Below are 14,595 nucleotides of genomic sequence, written 5' to 3'. Positions count from 1 at the left end.
CTTTTGCCATTTAAGTATGTTTTCATTTGTGCACCTTGCTGTTGAATTTGTTAGATTATTGTATGTGCGTATGTCGACACATTACTTGAACACAACAAATCTCACCTCAGCTTCCACCTATAGAGAACATGATCTGATTACATTTTGAAGCACAATGTTGCATAGCTTTCCATATTCATGGCGAGAATCCAATCTTCTTGAGAGGTGGGGTAAAGTATATATGTTTGCTATTGCCAACAAATCTTGTGAAAAGACCAAAACCGGCAGTGCATTAGATTGCAAGCTTAGTCTCTGGCTCTCAGCCCCCAGGAATATTAGATGTTTCTCTACCAAAAACATAAATCTTTACTTTACCTTACTTGAGTTTAGCTCAGTTAATTCATAAAACGGCTGGGTAGTGTCGTTTTTTTTTTTTTTTTGCAAATGTCACACTATTAAAACAGCGACTTTTTGCCACAAAATCAATTCTTACATCAAGCACTGTTAGTCGATTGGCTCGCAGTGTGAATTAAATCTGTGCAAATTTTTCACATTGTGAGCTTTGTTGAATTGATTTTTGACTTGCAAATTAGACCAATAGCAAGCCGTCTTGGCAGTATTGACCTTTGTGTGAACGGAGACACAGATTCTTAAATTAATCTTAATATCACGGATATTCTTAGAAAAGATGACTGCGGCATGTTGACGAGGGAATATCTAATTAATGCATGAAACGGCTAAATTATTGGTATCATTAGTAAAGTAGTTTAATATATTATGGTGATTATGGTGGAACATTAAGCAGCTCAAATGTCTCTTGTTCCTACAGTGATTGATTTTTTTCATACTTACAGACTGAGTAATGGTGTACTGCTTCTTAAGCCTGGAATACTTTGAAATGTCACTGCAAATAAATGGAGGAAAAATAACTCGGCTGACTCTTTCAGTTGAATGTGAGCAAGTGAAGAAAAGTGAGGGTTACTTTAAGAAAAAAGTGGGGAACTCAGTGTTTTGAAGTCACTGTTCTTTTGTGTCTTATCTATCTATAAAATTTCTCTTTGATGTCTTGTCACCTTCCCCCATTTTCAATTCTCTTTGCTCTTTCCGGGAAGAAAAGCTCCACAATCCCCTTTTTTTTTTTAAAATTACCTTTTTATTTTTCCGATATGTGCAATCAAAGTAAATTATTCATGCTCGCACAGACTATAAAGTTTAAGCAGATCTGGTGACTCTTTCCACAGCTGCTATTGTTATGAACAGAAAGAGGAAAAGGGCACGAAAAGGCAACTTCATTAATGGCACATTATGTTTTATGGTGGACTTGGAACTTGAAGTATCCTGTGCATAATTTGTTTCTGTTTTATGTGACCCCGGTCCCCACCTGCCTCGGTTGGGGTAGATGAAGGGCATTTCTCGACATGAGCTTTGAGACCCATTAAGGAGGCTTTTATATGTACCTCAATGAAGTGCAGATGGAGAGAGCACCTAACAGTTGAATGAAAGCTCATATTCCTTAAATTATTTTCACCACTTTGTGGTTTTTCTACACTTGACAAATGGTAGGACACGATATTTATGGGTGGCATCAAAAACTATATTGGAAACGTTAAAGAGTTAGTGGCGCTTCTCCGCCAACAAAGTCTGCTTGCCATTCACAAAAAGAAATACGGTCGTCCCTTTGTGCTGTGGCCATTTTAAAGAAGTTAAATACGACTGTGAAGAGTCTAGAAGAACAAAAGAGACAAGAGAGACAAACAAAATGGGAAATGGATTCAGCGAAGGATATGCTGTCCTTTGTAGTTTTGGCATGTTGGCAGCGCTTGATGAATGGACGTCTCCTCACAGGGAACGCCTGACCTCTCTCAGTTCCAACTATACGTTTGGTGTTGGGAATTATATTTCACATCATTTTTATCTATGAATGCACACAGCCATAAATCTAAAGCAGACGTGTGTTCCATTAAAGAAGAAGGATAACGTTTTCCTAACTCTTTCTCTCTTAACTCTTCGGCTTATGTTTGGGGTCAATTGAACAGTTCCTGCTATTTGGTTTCACTAACTGCCAGACGTTGTTTTTCTGGCATTAGATCTGACAGAGCCCAACAAATGGTAAATGCCTCAGTATAAACTCTTCCCACCAACCCTCAAAACACGTGCGCACACACACACACACACACACACACACACACACACAGCCACTCCAGCACATCAACACTGAAGCTGGAGTCTTTCACACCACGGCCATGCCTTGTAGTGCTGCGCTGTCGACACGTAGCTACATACAACACATTTTCACTGTAACAAATCACCAAAACATTTGTTAGTGCTTTATTTTGAGAAGAAGGGAATACATCTAAAAGCCTTCAAATAAATGCCTTCAGATAAATTGCAAAATTGTATACAGTTGCCTCAGGGGACCTTCAAAAGTAATTTTAAGTAAATGTGTTGTGGTTTGACCAGCGTCAGTTTCCCCATGTTCTGTTATTTTGTAGTGGCGTAATCAAGCTCTCCACTCGAAACAGCTTGAAATCAGCATTTTTTGAGGAAGAATTTGATAAGACTTTTTTTTCTTTCTATTTACAGGCACCTTAAGGGCACATTATTTGGTGATTAGAAATCAGTGCACTTACAATAAAAGCCCACTTCAAAAGTCTACTTCTAAGTTGGACTTGGGCTCTTTGATCTTCTGAAGTTATGAGTGCGACACTGATGACCATGCTGGTATTTGTACTTCTCTGAAGTGTGTTATGGATCTCGCTGTACTGTGTGTTGGCTTCTGTTTCTCCTGCTTCAGCTTTCAGCTGTTGGAATACGTTTTACATTCCTATCAAACCATTAAAGCACACTACGAACTCCGACATTCGGGTCAGCTGTCTGGTAAACACAACAGCCCGGTGCACATTGAAATTGTGTCCATATTGGATGTTTCTGCACCACACAATTTATTTCCAACGTCAACGTTCAGTGCCAATGCGGTGGAGGTTATCGGTGTTGAGGCTAAGGTGGTGTATGGGTTTGGAGCACGTCTGACTTTTGTTCAGGAGACGAGAGTTTGCATGTTTTTAAAGACATGCATAATGTCCTTCTGCTCAGAGAGATCCCTTTATAATGCGTTTCCAATGTAAGGCATGGGGGACGAAATCCACAGCCGTCATTGTGTGAAAAATACATTCTCAAATTGATCGGCGGTTATTATGAAAGTTTGTCAAATTGAGTGGGTTTCTTCCAAAAGTTCTAACAGTTTGGTTGAGTTTCTGGAAGAGCTTTGGTACAGGGTGAAATAAAATAATAAACCTTCACTCACAGTAGAATTTACCGTAGTTATAGCTGCGAATGAAACCCAGCTCAACAGAGTTGAGCGCATGTTAATACACTGTCGGTTACAGTACATCACATCACCAACTGTTTCTAATCAAAGTACCCAAAATCTGTTTCTATTTATATACTGTGCTCATTCCAGAAGAAATTGCTACACTGCAACACTAGATCTTGCTTCTGAAATGTGTAGTACGGTATCTGCATGTCTGGATTTCAGCCCCGCCACCGAAGCTTTCCGACAGCTCGGCCCGAAACGTCAGGGCTCTCACTCGAGGAGATGGCGAGGTGGCCGAGTGACCCTGGGAAAATGACGCATGATGCTCGGTGTGTCGAGTTCTCCAACATGGAAGCGCATTCCCTTCTCTGATCACCACTCCAGCTGGTTAAAAGGAGAGCAGGCAGCTGAAGGCTTTTTGCCCTGCTTGTCCTGATGTGTTTGTGATCAAATGAGTGGTCGGGCCCCTCGGTGCTCGCTCATTATCTGGACACTGAGCCTGTGGGAGGCTCTTCAGCTCAGATAAGACTGGTATGCTTCGTGTTTGGTGTCACTTTAAAGCACACAGTGCATAGACAGTGACGCTGCTGTTGTTAGAAAAAACATGTTTCACTCATCTTTGGTGACATTTGTGCAACTGTGCATGAGTAGTCAACATTTTTGGGGATACGTGGTTTTCCCCTCGTGGCAAGTTTTGAGTTATTTCTACTTAAGACTCATATTAGAGAGAAAAAGCTTTGTGTATCATCTCCCTGACTGATATCATTTAAGCTTGATATGAAATAAGCTCCATTTTCTGGTTTTCTGACGCATTTTCAAACCATGTAAAGTCATTTTCACACTCTGTCTCCCCTGGCAGCAGTTGCAGTGTGCCACTGTGGGTTTCCTGGAATAGTTTGTTTGTTGCACATGAAAGAAATAGGTCTGAGCTGTTTTCTGCAGATGTTTATTCACTGTGGCGCTGCTTCAGAAAGAGTCCATGAGAGACCGCTCTCTCTATGTGGTTGGCAGCTTGTAAATTAATGGATTTATTTGGCGGGGGAAGATTGCACACATCACATATTTGGAGCAATCAAATCAGCAATTATGTGGTATCAAATTTCATGTTTGCACCCAGCTGTGACGAGCTCAACTGTCCTCTGAGAAGTCTGGCTGGATTTAATGTCTGTTCAAAAAGGCTGATTGCCTGGCATCATGACTAAAGTTAATGCAAAGCAATCATTTATCGACGCAACAGAAACACATGCTGTTGTTATTCAAATATATTTTAATCTTTCACGTATTTCATGATAGAGCTCGCATCTTTCTTCAGTTAATCCATGATAGAGTCAGCAGTGGTGCAACGGATAATATAATTTACGGTTCGGTTCAGAGTCATGGATCGGATCCCAGATTGGAATAGCACAAAAGAAAAAAGGGAGCAAATATAACTTTTTTTATTTTTTAGAAAAATTCAAATGATAAGGAAAAGTAATTGTATTGATTAAAATAAATCTTGTAATTATTAAGTTTTGATTATGTATTATAAGCTTCTTATTGGAAAAATCTCCTTGAAACAACTGGATTTGTTCAAGTTTCTCACCAACACTACATTTTACGAGATTACATTTGAACACATCATGATAACGTTATAACTTACCTTCTAATAATGTTAATTTTTACTGAACAGACCATGAACGCATCATGATGTAACTGAATGAAACCTTCATTAGCAGTTAGTGATGCTGCCAATTTAAACACGGAGTCGTTGTTTACAACGTCACATTATTAGAGAAGTATAAATGCCGATGCCCTGATCGCATAATTTACGGAATATTGGCGGTTATCGATAGTCAGTAAAACTTTATTCCACACTATGATGGTTAACGCTAAACTGTGCAATTAATCTGCGGATCACATGTGTGCTGAACCGCGAGGGGGATCCGTACGGATCGACGATGGTCCGTTACACCACTAAGAGTCAATCATTACTGTAGATCTTTGGAAAAAACTGATACTTCTCTCAGTCCTTTTCACAGCAGCCATTTTGACATGTCACAGCAGGTTAAACACAGGTGTAATTGATTGGTCCCATTCTATTTAGTGTGTCACAGTCATTCCAGTAGGCTAGCATTCTTAATACCAGGACGCTGTCCCACCTAAATGGAACAAAGCCATCACTAATATAATTCATTACCTGTATTTATCCTGCAGTAACATGTCAAAATGGCTGTGGTGGAAAGGGCCTACTGGGGCCGAGAATGTACAATTTGGGAAGAATGTCCAAGCACCAGTGGGAAGCAAATCAACCAAATAGCAGGAGATGTAATATATTCTGTTTTAGATTACACATGTAGGGTATCTACTGTATATTTTCTTTACTGTGCAACATGTTCAATATTTTCTTTAAAGCATTCAGTCAAATGAAAGCTTGCTGAGAAGAGAAATGATGAAACAGAATCCCTCTTTTCTGGTGTCTATTTTTTCATTAGTGGGAAGACTGGGAGTTTTATGTATGTAATGTTAAAGGTAACCCGTGGGGTTTTTGACCACTTGTGGTGCCATAGAGCATTTTTTTCATTAACGGGTGCACATGTTGTATATCCTGCTACACTAGTGAGAGGATGTAAGTGATGCAATTAACTTTCTTGCTGACTGTCGAGGGCAGTAATGCAAATGTGTAATGCATTAAAGCTATGAAACATGAAGAGGAAAAAGAAAACAGGACAATGAAAAAAATATATATATATTACTATGTATTTCAATACGCAATCTACCATACTACATACGTTAGTATGCCAGAAAAAGATTTAGTATGTCCCAATATATAGTATGCAGTATTCCAAAAATACCAGGATGTTCTACTGCATTTGGTCACATTTAACAGCATGCTTTTCTGGCTATTTTGACCTACAATCCTCTGTGCAGCGGATATTTGAGCAAGAGGGTCAAGGCTTTTTTTTTTTGTGCGGGACATGTAGTGACAGGCTGGTGGACAAAAACTTTTGGCACATTTGCTGGGTGAGCAGTTGTTATTGGAATGAATGGGTGCCATATTGGAGACCTGGAGATCCGTGAACATGATCCAGTGCCACGTTAACTAATGAACATCTTACATTTAAACTTGGAAACGCACAGTATTGCCAGCAAGGCCTGCACGTCCAATCGCCCATTGTAATTGTAAAAGAATCTGCCGTTTCTCTCAAGTTTATACATGACATCCCTCGGTCTCAAGGTATTGCAAGGATTGACAGCTTGTTGTGCTAATGTGCCAGGAAACATACCAATGAGCCAACAAAACAAAGAAAAATAATAAGAATGCTAGCCAACAAAAATGTGTCAGCATTGCCAGTTTCAAAATATAGTAGAAAAAACACTTTGCAAGGAAATAAATACATTCCATATGAGTGTTAGGTCTCTAGGATACACAAACCTACGAACATAACTGTTTGTTTACAACAAGACAAAAATCATCAATATTTTTTAATTTTTTTAAAGTTGTTTTAAGTTTTAGTTTCACCTGTTTACCTGTAAATGTGCAACTTAAAGGTAACCTGTTGAGTTTATCCACTAGTAGTACTGTGGAGCTATGATGAGCAGGTTCCTGTCTTTTTTAAGTACTTACGCATGTGAACAAACACGCATGACTGACTGACGCATGACACACTTTAACAGTGTTATCTATTCTACTGACTGACCGTTGCCAAGAAAAGTAGAAATGCTTCAGGAGAAAAATACTGCTAGAATACAAACAAGATGTAAACAATCACAATATAAAAGAATGTCTTCGCTGAAGGAAGAAAACTATGATCTAATACTGTTGATAAACGATAAGTGGAGGTTTGTGTCGTCTTAATTCAAAATCTTCTGCTGCTTTAATGCTCAAGCAGGTACGGCATCGCATGCAACAGCCCAAGGGCAATCACTGATGGGGGTGGGTGGACAAAACTTTGGTGAGGGCCATCTGTCTGCTATTTAGTCCAGTCCCAGAAGTCATGGCTGCTTAATTCAAAAACTGTCAGGGAGTGTCATTAGGTGCAGCCATTTAAAAGCTTCAGATTTCATTAGCCACAGGAAGGGCCACATTACCCTCAGGATTAATGTCAGGTTTTCGCGGTTCAATGCTGCAACAGTGGACGGCATTAATGTGACTGGGTTGACCCTCTTGTTTAAAAACACCCCGACTCATTAAGCATTATGTGGACCAAGAGCAGCCCCCTTAAATAGCTTGTGAATTATGGACGTTTTGTACCAGCAGCATTTCTTTTACACCTCAAAAATCGCAAAAATCGCCCACCACTTCCTGCTAAGAGTCAATTTACAGAGCACAAAATCCTCAGCTGAGGGGAGTCATCTGCCATTCCACAGCCAAACGTTTTGTTTATACCCTTTAAGGCCGCATTGCTCCCAGTGTTGCATCATCGTGGCTGTTTCATAACAAAGTTCCTCACTGTCTCGATGATGCGGGATGTGCGGCGTGTGTTGCAGAGGTCACACCATGCTAAACATGCCGGGAACCGTCCTGTCAGGAAACCTGAGCTCACTATCCGGAGGATGACACAGAGAGCTGAGTCACGCGTAGTGAGACGCCCACAAAACGATAACTCACTGAAGATGAGCCGAGTCATCACTCTTCCTGTTTTAATTAGTCAACACGGGCCCTTCAGCAGCCAATCATCCGCTTCCTTCCCTCCAATGGCCACAGACAGGGAGTTGTGTTAGTCAGACGGTGAAAGTTCCTTGAGTTTCAGCTGCTCACTTCTTTTTTTCTTTAGTGCAGGAGGTTTTCATACTATATTCAACTTCTCTTGCCTAATAACGAACATGAAACTGTCAGCGCTGGTGAAGGGAACAAGACTTAATCGAGCAACGTGCGGGGCTCTCTGCAGTTTTGCTACATCATGTTGACATCTACCCGAGGCCAGAGGCTGTGAATGTAAAGCGTTCTGTCCTCCTGAGGGGCAGCGGCACTGTTTTTTTGGGGGGGGGGGTCACAGCGTCTCTGTGTTTCATCACTTACACATTCATCACAATGTCGCCCAAGTGCCTGCGTGTCAAGACTCTCAGCGTACTTCGCCAGGTGTGAGAGTGCTCTTAATTTTTGGGCTCTTAATCAGGAAATGATGGCAAACAGCCTTGATTCATGGTGCGGTCTGGTTGTCATGCTATATATATATGTTGAGCTCCAGAAGCAGCATCTTGAAGTTGAAAATTTATGCTCCCACTCCTGAGAGCTATACCTGCGCCGATGGGATTTGTTTCCTCGGCAGAGTGGAGGCCTGAGTTCACTTTCCAGAGTTTTGACAGACCTCAAGAGGCTGAACAATATAAATGTTTGAAAGGCAGTTTGGACTCAATTCCCTTTCATCTTTTTTCCTTCACACGAAATCTGCAGACTGTTTTCTGCGTCAGCCAGAGGGGGTTAGACCTTTGTGGAGTAGCAGCAAGTTCAGCCATACCGCTGACTTGGCAGCGAATCAATTTTTTGCAATTAACACTTTGTTTATGCGCTCACTTTGGTGCCACAGTGGGCTCTGAAGTAAGCACATAATCTTTAAAGTGGGTCGGGGCATCACAGTTTAATGCCTTTTATTACTCAAGTGCAGCTCAGTCAATATCTCTGTCGCAGCAGAGGATGTCAGACAAATATGCAGTCGATGTGTTCAAGTTCAGCCTTTAATACCTTCCAGAATTGATATCAACCATAAAGTGTTACCACTGAAATCAACAGGATATTTAGCTAATTTGTTCTGTCATATTTGACGTAGGTTTAGTTCATAATGTTTTATTTGCTCTCAACAACATCGTCATATAAAACCAAAGATTTTAAACTTCGTGGATGAAAAATCACTTTAGTGTGGTTGTCTGTCTCGTTGTTTTTCAGGCATGTTTCTCCAGGGTTCCCACCCGAAAAATTGGTTAGCATTGGTGGGAAACGCTGACACTTATTTTTGTATTTTCAACTATACTGTATTGGTGCATTTGTTGGGAACCAGACGAATCTGCGAGCTCATTTTGTATTTGCTCTGGCAGAAGTGTCTGGTCCCCCTACGCTTTAGAACGATTTCCATTAACTTGAGATCTGACTGGCCAATCGCAACCGTTTTGTGCGCTAATATGGAGCGTTTTGGCAAAAAAACCCGGCAACAATTGTGCACAAACATTGATGCTACACCGTCACTGTCTTGACTGTTTACTTTTTCCATCGCTCAGCAATTGCATCCAGAGGCGTTTAGGTCAGCACCCCTTTGGAAATCGAAAATGAACAGAGAGGAGCCAGGCTAAGTCTCATCTGTGATTTTGTCTGGAGATTTACTTTGTACCTACATGTCTGTGTCGGCACACACTGCACTGGTGCTTCAGTACAATAAATTACACCATTGGGAAGAGTTATGCTGTATGTTTAAGGCTGTGGTTTAAAGCATTAGATAGCTGCCAGATGACGATTTAAAACATCACCTCTCTCACAAAATATGTGGCCTTTGTACTGTGATGTAGCGGCAGGGCTAGTTTTCACTGAATCTAAATACGCCAAACATTGTACTTCATCTAAATATGATTATTCATTCTGACATTAGTGAAAGTGTTCTTTATTTCAGGTGAGGTGGGGTATCTTCACTCCGTGAAACCCTGGCCTTGTCTTCGCGACTTGAGAAGACCTTTCTCATTCAGTGGACCAACCTCTCAAAGGATCCTACAGTTTTTAGATTAAAACACCATCCTATGTTGACATATATATAATCAATACAAAAGTGCCATGCTTCAAGGCAACTTCATTTTATTCATAACTCCCTTGTGATCGACAGAAAAAAACGAAATTGGATTAAAATCAAACAGCAGGAACAATGTGCTTTGTATTGTAAATGATTTTGCTCTATGCTTTGATGTACTGTGAATGTCTGTAACTGCTGATAGACTGGGAAAAGACAATGTTGTGAATGGAAAGGACCTTGACCCAGTTTAAACAACAGAGCTGTGCCGTGGGAAATGAATGAAGGACAATTTAAAATAGAGGTGAGATGAGAGAAATACACCCACAAGCGAACAATGGTTGTATTTTCTTAAAGCTGCCTATTATTCAAAAGCGTTGCCAACAAGTAGTGTACTGTTCACTACAGTGGAAAAATCCTAATGATGACTACACTTAAGTGTGAAGAGCTTATTGAGTTTTCCCTAGGAAGCCTCCCCAGTGCATCGTTTGGAACTGTGCTATAGGCAGTCACTGCAGAGACTCCAATTACTGACCAAGTCCCACTTGGCTGGCTTCTAACTGTGACCAGCAAATTAGAAAGCGAGCAAGGGAGAGAAGGGGGCCGAAAAAGCGTTTAAAAGGCAAGACGAAAGTTTTTGGTTGCGGTGCGATACCGGCCTACAGGAAGCCAAAAAAGGACGTCAAGCAGAATTTAACAAGTGCATTGCCTGAGCAGAGGGAGAGATAGGCAGCTCTTTGTTCACGAGTTGGACACGCTCCAAACGCCTGCTTCACAGCATGTTCTTCGATAATCCAGCAACGACCAGCTGATTTATGACCGGCATTAGTGTTCGGCCCGAACTTCCTGAACAAAATCTTTTACCAGAACCAATATACACAGAGAGGGGGGAAATAATATCTAACAAAACAAAATTGCATTTTCCGGTAAAATGTTGGGTAACACCTGTGAAAGTAAAGTCAACCTTTTTGCTAAGAAATAAAAAAAAATTAAGAGAGATTTTGTGGTTTGAAATGACGATGTCAATATTGGTAATTTCATTGTTGCAATATCTGTGTTGGCAGGTTCCAAACATTTTTGTAATTGTATCAATATGTGCCTTATTATTTTCTTCATTGATCGAAGAATTGTTTGGTCTATAAAATGTCAGAAAGTAGTGAAACATTTTACAAATTTCCTTACACTACATGTGTCGTCTTAAAATGTCTTATTTTATCCAACTAACAGCCCAAAACCCCCATATATTTAGTTGAATATCACCCAAGAGCAAGGTAAAGATAACTAGGTAAAGATTGCCATTTTTGTTTTAAAGACTACAATTTCGATTAATTTGTTAATTTCTGTTGCCTAATGAATTGACTCCATAATTCACAAAAACAAAATTATCGCAATATCTATAAAAAACAATCAAATTACCATTAACTTTTAACTTTTTGTTTACTGTGCATTTTGTACCATTTTTGGTAAATTAATTACATTCAAATTAGGAGTGTAGGGAGGTAGCGAGCCCAGCCAACTATAGGCACCTATTAAATACCAAGTGGTTGTTATTGTAATCATGACGATGAAGGTCCCCTAATCTTAACCAAGTCGTTATTCTCACCCAAACCACGATCGCCCGCTAAAACTACCCACAATGGTTTTGTGTCTAAACCTTCAAACCTTAACCATAGTGTTCACATTAGAAAACAGCAATGTGAAAACATTTTTTTAAATGTAATGTTCACAATATCTGCAGGTTCTTCTTACACAAACAGTGAGGAGATTTCTCATTTGCTGTCTGCAGTAGTAATAACAGCAGAAGGAGGTCACTTTAAGGTTTCTCTCATAGAGTACGTGCAGATAAGTGCACGGTGTGATGCCGGGCCAGAAGTGAGTGTTGGTGAGGCAGTAGTTCCCGTCTTTGAAACACTTCATATGTTGACAACTGTAGGAGTCACAGTGGCATTAAGCCACAGTTGTGATGGAAAAAAATGTTTCAGTGCCTGCAAACAAAACCAATTATCTCAGGATTCACGGGCCAAGAGCAGCTGGCTGTTGTAAAAGAAAGCAGGAGAGCGTTGTCTTTTCTTGTGTGTGTGTGTGTGTGTGTGTGTGTGTGTGTGTGTGTGTGTGTGTGTGTGTGTCACTGAGCACTTTCTAGGGATCCCATGCACTTTCAGTCCATAACTTATTTCAGTTCTTCTACTGTTTTGACGTGATATTGTGTTTCCCAAGACAGGAGCTTGTACACTCGGGAGGGGAGATGGATAAGAGTGGATGTGCCAAGTTTGACATTTAAGCAAGATTACTCTGTTCCCTCCTAGCAGACACACATTAAACAAGTAGGAGATCAGAGAAGCAGAAAGGCAGATGAGAGCTGTGCGTGTGTGCACTTCCACATGGGGTTTAAGAAGCAGAGAGGACAGCTGGTTCACTCATCACTACTTTGACTTGTCTTGGGGTTTCCAAACCCCCCAGGGACAGATTGTTTCTGCTGCAGAGCTGATGTGCACTGTTCAGTAACTGGTTAAAAATGGACCACGGGATTTTCTTACGCAGTTGAATGTGTTCTATTTTTGTACCATAATGGTGTAATTAACAAGGTGTTAAACTAAAAAAATAATATGTTAATAGTTACTGTGTGGACCTGAGCTCATAGTGGCCACTTTGTTGTGTTAAGTGGGTTATTTCTTTGTCTAATGAATCTGGTGAAACACACAAAATATGATTTTTGTTGCTATTGTTCAGTAATTGACCGTTGATTCTCACACATTGATTGCAATGCTGTTAACGTTGATTGACTAAGTAGCATTCAGGATCGGGTTCCACACAGTCGTAACCCTTTAACTCTTCAAAAGTAATGTAGCTCAAGAATGCACATTGGCCTTGGAGGCAAAGTAGGTTGGTTCCCACTCTAGTTAGTAAGCTCCTTAGCCAGACATGCTAATATTTGTAGCTTAAGACAGATAAGCACTGTGTTTAGTCAGTTTGTTGCACTTTGTTTTCAAACTACAGCCCCATATCCACAGCTTCAACGTGTGGAGAAATTCAAAGTTTGACAGGCCGGCTGTGCCTAGTTTGGTTGCTAAGCTCTGATTGGACAATCTGTCAATAAGATGAAACATACAAAAATGTTGCTTTTTTTAATGCAACTTGCTGTAAATAAGCAGATACTTTAAAAACAAGCATGCATAGACCAAGCTGTACTTCTTAGTGTCATTGACATTTATGTCTGTTCAATCAGCACGTGACGTTTCATGTATGCAATGCTATCTAAAAAAAAAAAAAAAAGCAGCTACTCTGAGCTACTTGTGGGAAGGATGACATACTTTCTCCTGTTCGGACCAGATCTTTATCTCTGCTCAGTCCACATCTGCACTTTGGTCAATACCAGAGCTGTAGTTCTTCACTCCCACTGATTTGGTGACATTTTGATGAATCTTTTGTCTCCTGGCGGTATATGTTTCACTCTCCTTAAAAGGTTCAAACTGGTGTTTACCTTTTCTGTTGTAGAGAGGTCTACAATTCCCTGTTTTTTTTTTTCCCCGTGGGAAGGTTGGAAGAGCATCTTGCTTTTATGAGGTTAAAGGAGTAAAGTAAATTGAGATGTCTGCAACTTGGAAACTAAGTTATTGCTGCATGAGAAAATATACTGCAGACATTAAAAAAAAATAAAAAAATACTCTCCAGGGTTTATAACATATTCGATGCCTGATTTGAGGAGACACTGCAGTTATAGCAGATGAGTTTGACTGACCTGTTGAGGTAGCCACTCTGTCTGTTGTCAGTGCACCTCTCCTGGTGATGAAAACATCCTATTGGCTCCTCACGCATGGCTAACTCAGACCCATCACAACAAATCTGTCTCTCTGGGCCTGCCAGACATTGTGTGTGTGTGTGTGTGTGTGTGTGTGTGTGTGTGTGTGTGTGTGTGTGTGTGTGTGTGTGTGTGTGTGTGTGTGTGTGTGTGTGTGTGTGTGTGAGAGATGGCGTTGCAGACGAGGAAGTGATGGACTAGAGGTGACATACGACCCCTGAAGCAGCCAAGGATTAATGGCCTCAATAGGCGAGCTCCTCTAGAAGGATGTGGACGTGTAATAAGGACTTCCACCAGCCACAGTGCATCCATCCATCTGCCCTTCCGGATACTCGTTCTCCTGCAGCTGGAGCTTCCAGATGTGGAGCCACCTGTGGAGAAAGGGACACTGATTTCCTGCCACAGATGCAGAGAAGATTCCTTAAAAAAAACTAAAAACTCTCGACTCGATACTCGCCTGATGTTTTGTCTACAGGGACCAACATTTTTGAGTCAAGGGCACCTTTGGTGGTCTGAGCAGAGATGGTGTTCAGGTGGGGACGGCGTCACCGGTGGCGTGACAGTTTACATGGAAACTGGGGAGGCCAGAGATATGAGACACTGCAGGGACTCCAGTCAAGGTCCAGAGGAATGAATATGAAACATTGAAAATGTCACTGGGGCATTCTGACATTTTGCACTTTGAGCGAGTCTGAAAAGGTTCAAACACCAACTGAGAAGTGAAAGCGGCAGCTATGAATATGAGTCACCTGCATGAGAAAACAGGTTATACTCATTTCAACCCCTTCTAGTTCAGAGGTGGTAAAATGTGTATT

The sequence above is a fragment of the Cebidichthys violaceus genome, unplaced genomic scaffold (genome assembly GCF_023349555.1).
Source record: "Cebidichthys violaceus isolate CVI_PGR_0920_01 unplaced genomic scaffold, fCebVio1.0.p SCAF_2, whole genome shotgun sequence".
Lineage (NCBI taxonomy): Eukaryota > Metazoa > Chordata > Actinopteri > Perciformes > Stichaeidae > Cebidichthys > Cebidichthys violaceus.
Note: the sequence above shows the minus strand (reverse complement) of the source record.